The 9,689-nt window shown below is 35.9% G+C and overlaps 1 pseudogene; it reads right to left on the bottom strand.

Annotated features, from left to right (window-relative positions):
• Nucleotides 1–4,294: 4,294 nt before the first annotated feature.
• Nucleotides 4,295–7,760, bottom strand: LOC137732264 (geraniol 8-hydroxylase-like; annotated as a pseudogene).
• Nucleotides 7,761–9,689: the final 1,929 nt, after the last annotated feature.

Raw genomic sequence — 9,689 nt, forward strand, 5'->3', positions numbered from 1 at the left:
CGCTAATAAGGGCAATTCCAGCAAAGGCATAGGCATAGGCAAGGTCTGACAAATTGATCAAAACTCCAGAAAGTTGCTCTAGCGGCTCATTTTTTTAAGGGCGATTTGTGGGCTTTACCAGGCCCGTTGGATTACCTAGCGAACGTTTTTTAGGCGTTGAGCCTGTTGGTGATGGGCGATGTCAGCATTGACATTTTTTAGCAGACGGAATGAGCCCCATGCGCACCATAGAGCCCAACAACTTTTTCTTCCTCGTGCTTCAACCGTTGGAAAATTCAACGGTCTAATGCTCTGGACTGTTGGTTTTGCAACGGTAAAAACATTTGAATTTTGACCGTTGTGCCATATGGCACAACTTGGTGCATTTAATTGCCAAATGTGAAAATTAAGGGTCATGATTAATCCAACGGTAAATTTTTTTAAAAATAATGGAAAAATAAATTTTTTTTTTCTATAAATACCCAACTATCTCCATCTAATAATTAAATTCTTTAATTAATTTTGGATTTAATTAATTAATTATATTTTATCAACAGACTCATCATTTCAGATGAAGTCTAAAGAGTGGTGAAAGAACGCAGAGAGCAAACACCCCTCTGAGAAGATGTCTCCCAACAAATGCATCCATTTTTCATACTTGTTGCGAACAGGCATAATCCTATTATATTTACATCCATCTGCATGACATTTAGAACATAGAAAAAGATAATTCTTCTTCTACAATCCAAAGCATTTTTATTGAGAGAACCACAAAGAAATTTGCCAGAAATTAAGTTTTTCGATGCTAGAATTCTGACTTGATCATTGAATATTGGTGAAGTAGACGTTCGTAGAACTACAAGCATTAAGTAGGGACGAAATATTTGTTTCAAGGACATTGCAGTACTCAAGCCTTGATCTTCAGTTTATTTGTTTAATATTATTTCATTGTTCATACTCTGTTAAGTTAGTTGTTCGCATGTATTTTTCATTAGCATATATAAAATTATCTTTGATTGTTTATATTTATCCAACATTAGCATGCTTAGTTGCAGATGTTGCTGCTTTAAGTTTGTCAAATCCTTTTGTCAAGCAGTTTGAAGTTAGCCACAAAGAAGGCCATGACTTATGGCTGGTTTGGTATTGCTATGTTTTGAAAAAATAACTGTTTCTGCTGTGCTGTGAGAATAAGCAACTGTGAAATAAAGCAGCAGAGTGTTTGGTAAACTTTTTTGTAAAAGTGCTTTTGAAAAAAAAAAAACAGTATTATAGTGTTTGATAAACTTTTATGTAAAACAGATGTGAAAAAAAAAACTGGTTTTTCAAAGCTGGTTTTGTAGCTTTGTGTTTTTGACTTATTCTCACCCAAAATTGTGTCAGCTTTGTATTTTTGGCTTATTCTCACCCAAAATTGTGAAAAAAAAACTAAAGCTGAATGTTTACCAAACATAAAAAAGCTCCTATCTTTTTTTGATGATCACTTTTTTTTTCAAAATCATCTCAGTACCAAACTAGGGCTTAATGAGGACAAGAACATTATAGTTATACACAAGCTAGAGAAGTTGGGGAGGAATAAACTAAAAGAACTGCGAAAATATTCCGTGAAAATATTTCTAATCCCAGCAGTGATACTCTATATGTCGCTTTTGCTTTGTAGTGCTATGAACTTGTAGAGATCCTAGTGAATTGGAATTTATCGAGAGCGACTTTGTAGGGGAAAACCATATGCTTTGATTTTGGGTTTCTATTTTAAATAGGTGTAGAGACAAATTTACATATTGAATTGGATTTGTTAGGATAATTTAGGTAATGAATTTGAGTTAAATGAGATATTGACAATTTAATTAAAAATAATTATGATGTAGAGAGTAAGTTAGATTTGAAGAGAAATTATATGAATTCAAATAAAAATTTTCTTTAAATTATTGTGAACAATCATCACCTAACTTTTTATTTTACCTTTTTTGTTAGAAAGTCCAATCTCTCGTCACGTAGGAACAAGAAATAAGAGGGAGATCAGTATTGCAGTTAAAAGATACTATTAAGGCTTCACTCTACAAATTAGAGTTGTTGAGCTGCCTATAAACTTACCTGTAAGAATCGCTTTTGTGGACTAGGCGTTAGATCATCTTTAATGGAGAGGGATAAATGTCTAAAAGCTAAAAAAATGATCTGATTTGTCAAAAAACTCATATCCAACCGATGGTTGGGCTATAAATCTGTGGAACCTAGCCATCAGACTAACCAAATGTAGCCCCCTTGTTAGTCATTTTTTGAAACTTAGCTCATTAGTTTCAATAATTGATTCAAATTCAACGATTATATTTGAAAAAATCCAACGATTTAACTAAATTTCCAATAAATTTGAAGTATAAGCTTAAAAATAATAAATTATTGAGAATGGCTATGGTTAGCCTATTTAGTTGGAGATGGTACATGAGTATGGCTTGATATTGTTCATTAAAAAATAATTTTTTGCAGGGCTATAATTCTGGACGGGATTATTTTTAGCTTTTCATTTGGAGATGAACTTAAACTCCTGTTGGAACTCTAGAGCTACATTCTGAAATATGGAGTACCTGTATTCTGCGCGCCTTGTCCTATACAAAAAGGATGCTGTACAAGAAGGGTGTTTGGCACATACATACAACAAGATTAAAAAATATCAATGTTGAAGCACACAAACATGCATGATTTATATATAACAGTACAAACCGTTCATGTTTTAGTACATTATTTACAGAAAAAAGTTAGACAAATTGCAAACTATTAAGACATTTAATTGTAGTGAAGAAAATAGACGAATTCAGTTTCTTAAAGAAACACGAATATGATTACTATTTATCTAACGGTCAAATGGTTTTTGAGTTGGGTGATTGTTGGTGGATAATATTTGAGGAAAGATCTAAAAGATGAACAGTTGGATCGCCAAAATACCAGGGTCTCTGCACGAAACTTATCTAAATTACACCAATTTAACTAATCCAAGTCTCTACAAGCATGATTCCTATTAAGAGTTTATAAATTATATGGTAGAAACATGAAAGTAGATACCAATAAGCTGGGTTCTTCTATATTTCTATAACATGGGCACAACTATGAGAGGTTGAGCTTTCTGTAAGGTGAGGCCAAACTTCTAATCCATGTTCATGGTCTCTGGTGCAACTTTTCTATGGAGCTGGAAGAAGGCTTTCAAAGATGCATGTGAAAGGCTCTGTCCTGCAAGAGCTGGTGGACATGAGTGTGGCTGCTTGCCTCTGCTGGCTCGTTTGGTAGGTTTATTCATCATAATCCCTTCCTCAATGTGTACGTTGAGCTTTTCACTTCACCTGGGAACTCCTAAAGGTTATAATAACAAGGAAGAAGTGGAGAGTAGTGTTGCCGATGATGATAGTGAAACCAACTCTAAAGATGACCGCCTTGAATTGTTCAAATCAGCGTGGCTTATGACATCGTCTGGAAGAAATAAGGGAAAATACTGTGCCACATTCGGTTTCATTCATTTTTTAACAGAAGTAGCATGGTTTTAACCACTCTTTTCACAAATAACAAAAAATTGTGCAAAAAGAATGCTATTCTTGAGAAAAGGCTATATATTTTGCTAGTTTTGTTAATGTGAAACATTAAGGTAATTTTTAATGTTTTAGAAATTGGTAAATCTACGTAGATACAAAAATGGCAGTGTTATTTGGCTGTCCAACTCCATAAACCTTGGGAGTGAGTAGGATTCTTTGTGTTATGATAGAGGAATGAGCATCAGTTGGTTCTGTACTTTAGTTTTGGCATCATCAAGAAATGCAGTGGCTGTAAATGAAATGTTACATTGATCATTTGTAGAATTTACAAAATCGACCAAGTGTGCTCTCTTATCGGCTCTCTAACTGCGAGGAGTGGCTTAAGTTTGCTGTAGATGTACTTGGAGCAATGCTCCTGGGATTGACTGTTTAAAATAATTGAGACATACAAATTAGAGGGCTAATTATAACAATTCCCGTATATTATACATACATGCATGTTGACTCTTGTAACTCCTTGTAATGGAAAAACAAAAGACGTCAGCTAGAGAGATCATCTTTATTTACATAAATTATTTATAATCAATTAAGTAAGGAAAATTTTATTTAAACCCATTTAACCTCTCTTTACACCCAACTTAAATTTTAAATGTTAATTATCTATTTGATCCTATTACATAATTACTATAAAGTACAAAACGAAATTACTAATAAAACTCAAATTTATCAATAAACCCAAACACTATAATTGATGCATGGTGATTTTGAAGTTTTGAAACAATATTATAGAAAAGTAGAAATCATGCTAGGTTTTTGTATAGCGTGGGCACAGCTATGAGAGGATGAGCCTTCGCTAAGGTGATGCCAAACTTCTCTTTCATGTTCAAGGTCTCTGATATAACTCCATCTTCAAATTTCCAATCGTCAAACGAGTTAATAAACAAGCCCAACTGTGGAAATTTTCAGGTCGACAGGCCGAGGGCCCACTCCAACAACACCGATACTGTCCCCACTTAACCACCTGCACAATCCTCAGGTGTGAGGTTTTATCACAAAAGGCCTCGGTGTTAATTAGAGAGGGGTATTTCTATTTAAAGCACTCTTCTCTTCTCCCTCTGTCCCTTCGCTAAGGTGATGCCAAACTTCTCTTTCATGTTCAAGGTCTCTGATATAACTCCATCTTCAAATTTCCAATCGTCAAACGAGTTAATAAACAAGCCCAACTGTGGAAATTTTCAGGTCGACAGGCCGAGGGCCCACTCCAACAACACCGATACTGTCCCCACTTAACCACCTGCACAATCCTCAGGTGTGAGGTTTTATCACAAAAGGCCTCGGTGTTAATTAGAGAGGGGTATTTCTATTTAAAGCACTCTTCTCTTCTCCCTCTGTCCGATGTGGGACTGGGGGTTCCAACACTCCCCCGCACGTGAGACCCCACTTATGGGTCACACGTGAATTTCCACACATCGGCAACCACGTGGAGCCATGTCGGGACTCACCCAATCACGCGGGGCCAATGGGGACCCACCCAAACACGTGGCATCTTTGGCCTACGTGGACAATCACGCGGGGCCAATGGGGACCCACCCAATCACGTGGCAGTACGGGCTCGTCCCGTGGCTCTGATACCATGTGGAAATTTTCAGGTCGACGGGCCGAGGGCCCACTCCAACAACACCGATATTGTCCCCACTTAACCACCTGCACAATCCTCAGGTGTGAGGTTTTATCACAAAAGGCCTCGATGTTAATTAGAGAGGGGTATTTCTATTTAAAGCACTCTTCTCTTCTCCCTCTGTCCGATGTGGGACTGGGGGTTCCAACACCAACATAACATCAAATTCAACATTCTCATTGCCAATGGCAATCCAGGACATATTCTCCTCCCACCACCAAACGGAATAAGCTCAAAGTTTCCTCCTAAAACATCAATTTCCGAATCAAAAAACCTCTCCGGCATAAACGAGTTCGTATCGTCCCAAATGTTGGGGCCTCTCCCTATGGCCCATGCATTGACCAATACCTGTGCACCTTTTGGTACAATATACCCGCAGATTTCAACATCTATTTCGGCTTTTCGGGGAAGTAAAAATGGAACGACTGGGTGCAATCTGAAGGTTTCTTTGATTATGGCTTGTAAGTAAGGTAGTCGAGCAATGTGTGACTCCTCAACTGGCTTTCCTTTGCCGATGATTTGCTTCAGCTCTGCTTGTGCTTTTGATAGTTTTTCCGGGTTGCGGAGTAGCTCAGCCATTGCCCATTCCAATGTGCTTGAAGTTGTATCCGTGGCTGCACTAAACAGATCCTATTTAAGACCAAATGGCTAATTAGTCTGAAATTTTAATATATCAAAATGACGAGAATAGAAGAAAAACTGATTACAAACTATTATTCTTATTCGCCACTAATTTGTAATGACGTTTTCTTCACTTATAAGTGAGAGGTCTTAAGTTTAAATCTTAGAAATAGCGAATTCATTACTATTTATTCCTTCTTTCCCATAGTCTAAATATATCATTACATAAAAAATATCATTCTTATTCTATTGAGTAAAAGAAAGGAAAATTTTAAAAATTTGATAAGACGCTAAATAGCAAAGGGACTACATTTTGTCAAGACTTCATTCCTACAAGGTTACAATAGGTGTATTCATAAAGATCTAATCTTGAAACAAACGGGACATGAAAGCAATTTTAATCGTTATTATACTCCAACAAAAAATTAAATGAAGCTAATATAATGAATGAAAAAAAACTACTTATACTAACTCAAGTGACCATATGATTATTGGGGCCCTTAAACACCCACCCTCCACCTTCCCCCTTTTTATTAGATCATCTTTGACATGGGTCATTACAAATCTAGCTAAAGCCGAAGTCAAAGGGCATGAAAAAATTAAAAGTTCCGGGCTCGAGGACAGGGTTATCTTATAAAAAATTTCACTTGTCATATAACAATTATAATATTGAAAGATATAATTTATTCACTAAATTTTAGTGCTCTCAATAATTCTTCCTTTAATACGAAAGGCTTCCAACAAGCGTATATCTAGTCCTTCACCCCCTCAAGAATAGTAGGCAATAATAGAGAGCCCTCATGAAGCGTCAATTGTTTATGTACACATCAAGTGATGCACATGATGGCCAGTTTTGAAGGTACATATAGCGACACTACTCATAATTAACAAACACGTTAAAGACCAGCAACAACAAAAATTAATGATCGAAGAAAACCTATTTACTTTTTAATTCATCCAATCAAGAACAATATATAGTAGGAACTAACCAGAAATAAATGCTCAGTTTCAGCCACGTTCATGTCCTCGCTTTTCTCTTCACTGAAGTTTATAAGTGTATCCAACATATCTTTAGTTGTGACATAATCACGTGATTTTCTTGACTCCAACCTTTGTGTGATCATGCGGTCAAATAGGCCGATCATCTTCTGGAAGTGATTGGCCAAACGACGCCGTATTCCCATGGGATCGATCTTCTTAAGTACTGGAAAATAGTCAGCCAGTTTGGCTTCCCAATCTCTTCAACAATACGCCACACCAGTTTGGCTTCCCAATCTCTTCAACAATACCCCACACCAACTCCTTATACTCTCTAGCCGTCTCACTGTTCGGGTCCGCCAAATCCACTGAGAATACGGTACGCGACATCAAGTTGAGCGTAGTTTTGAAAGCAGCACTTCTAACATCAACGGCTTCACCTTTTAAAACGCTTTCGTTGACCTCGGATATGAGGTCTTGAACTTTTAGGCGACGGTTGGCTTGGTTGGCGTCGAGAACTTTGGTGGCAAACAATTGCGAGTTGCATATTTTTCGAAGGTTTCTCCATGCCGCTGAAACCGGTATCCAGGGCATTCCGTACTTAGCATGGTCACAGGCCTGGATGGCATCTGGGATGGTTCGGTTGCAAAAGAACTAATCACGGGTCCGGAGGACTTCTTTAGCTACGATTGATGAAGAAACTACAACCGTCGTAACATGTCCAAGTCGTAAAGACAAATTGGGGCCATGGCGTTGTGAAAGGTTAGTGAGAGAGATGTGGGGTATGCTACCAAGCTCCAAAGGATTGCCAATGAAGGGAAGTGGGTTTGGTCCTGATGGAAGCCTAGTGGGACTTGAACTTCTTCCCGCAAACGAATAATAGATAGCATGAACAGAGATCCACATGATTACGAGGAACAATATCATGCAACTCAAAAAGTCCATTTGATCTTACTCTCTCTTTCTTCTCCAAACCCTTGATCTTAATTTGTTACGATTGTTGACCAAAAATAAAAAATAAAAATAAATATAGATATATAGATAGATATATATATATATATATATATATATATATGCATATAAACCTAGCAGTGTCCCCCCCGATTTACGCTAGTTACACATGCACTCATGTGATTGTCCCACGCAAAACTGCTTGGTACATTTCTTTCAAGATATAGTACTTTAAGAAGTCAAACATGTTAACTAATTATTATGCGGTTAATGTAAGGGTAATCATCACTTTAAATCATATTTAATAAATTATATATAACGTGATTGTTAATGATTTAATTATTATTTAAATATTAATTAATGTTTTTACTTTCTATTATTAGTGACATATCACATAATTTACAAAATGATGAGACGTTGTTCTTTCATAACCAAATCAAGCAAATAATGTGATATAAAAATGTGACCTCCTCATTATTTTAAAAACATTTAAAAGTCATAAATGTGGACAAAGAGATGAATTTTTGTTTTTCTTTGTAAAGAGTTCATTTAAATTACTGTGAACATCCATCACCAAACCTTTTACTTTGTCTTTTCTTTTTTTTGTTGAAAACCTGAATGTCCAGTCTCTCGTTAAGTAGAAACTAGAAATAGAAGGGAGGGCAATGCTTCAGTCAACAAATTAAAGGAGTTGTTGAGCTGCCAGCCAACTTACCTGTAGGAATCGCTTTTGTGGACTAGGCTTTAAACTCCGGTTGGAATCCTATTCAATATTGTGTGTGTGTGTGTGTGTGTGTGTGTGTGTGTGTGTAAGGGCAATGCTTCAGTCAACAAATTAAAGGAGTTGTTGAGCTGCCAGCCAACTGACCTGTAGGAATCGCTTTTGTGGACTAGGCTTTAAACTCCGGTTGGAATCCTAGGGCTACAGTAATTCTTCAATATGGAGGGCCTGCATTCGGCGCGCCTTGTCCTATACAACAAAGGGTGTATACAAGTAGGGTGTTTGAGCACATACATAAAAAAAAAAAAAACACAAGCATGGTTATATATATATATATGTGTGTGTGTATGTATATTTCCTTTTCACAGATCATCTTTGCATAGAATTAGACAAATAAAAAATCATTAAGACATTCAATTGTAGTGAAGAAAATAGATGAATACAGTTTTTCAAAGAAACGCTAATATGACTATTATTTAATCTAAACGGTCCAATTATTGGATTTTGGTGATTTTTGGTAGAGATGATCTTTGAGAAATACCTAAAAGATGAACAGTTGATCGCAAAATATCAAGATCTGTATTCTAAATTTATGTAACCAATTTAACTAAATCCATGTCTCTACAAGCATGATTCTTATTAAGAGTAAAAATTAGGTTGAAGTGTGGATGTAGTATTTGAACTATCACTTTAGTGAAAATTAGGTATTTGAATTATTTTTTCGGTAAAATAAGTCCCTAAATTCATTAAAAATTGCTAATTTCATCCCTAATATTGTATTCAAAGATATTTTATCTAATTTTTCGTCAACTTAAGTCACTTATTGACACACTTTAGAGGTTAATACTGTCATTTTCTCACCTATAAGCTCTTGACATTTCATATAGGTTGCGAATTGAACGTGTAATTTACCCCTTAAAATTAATTCCATACACTATTTCTTTATGAAAAATTATCAATCTATCCTTCAATGTATATCACATGCAAGTAACATGACTTAAATTAACAGAAACTTGAATATAGTAGCTTCAAATCTAATATGAGGGATGTAGTTAATTAGCATATTTTTATAATTCAAGGGCTAATTTTTCTGAAAAAATAGTTTAGGAACCTAACTTTCACTCACGTGATAAATTAGGGATTGAACTGGAGTTCATATTGCTAAAATTGGGAACTTTAACGAAAAACTCCCGGTATTGTTCGCTTTAACGAAAAACCATATTTTTACTCTAAAAAGTCAATTCTA

This window comes from Pyrus communis, chromosome 4 (genome assembly GCF_963583255.1).
Source record: "Pyrus communis chromosome 4, drPyrComm1.1, whole genome shotgun sequence".
Lineage (NCBI taxonomy): Eukaryota > Viridiplantae > Streptophyta > Magnoliopsida > Rosales > Rosaceae > Pyrus > Pyrus communis.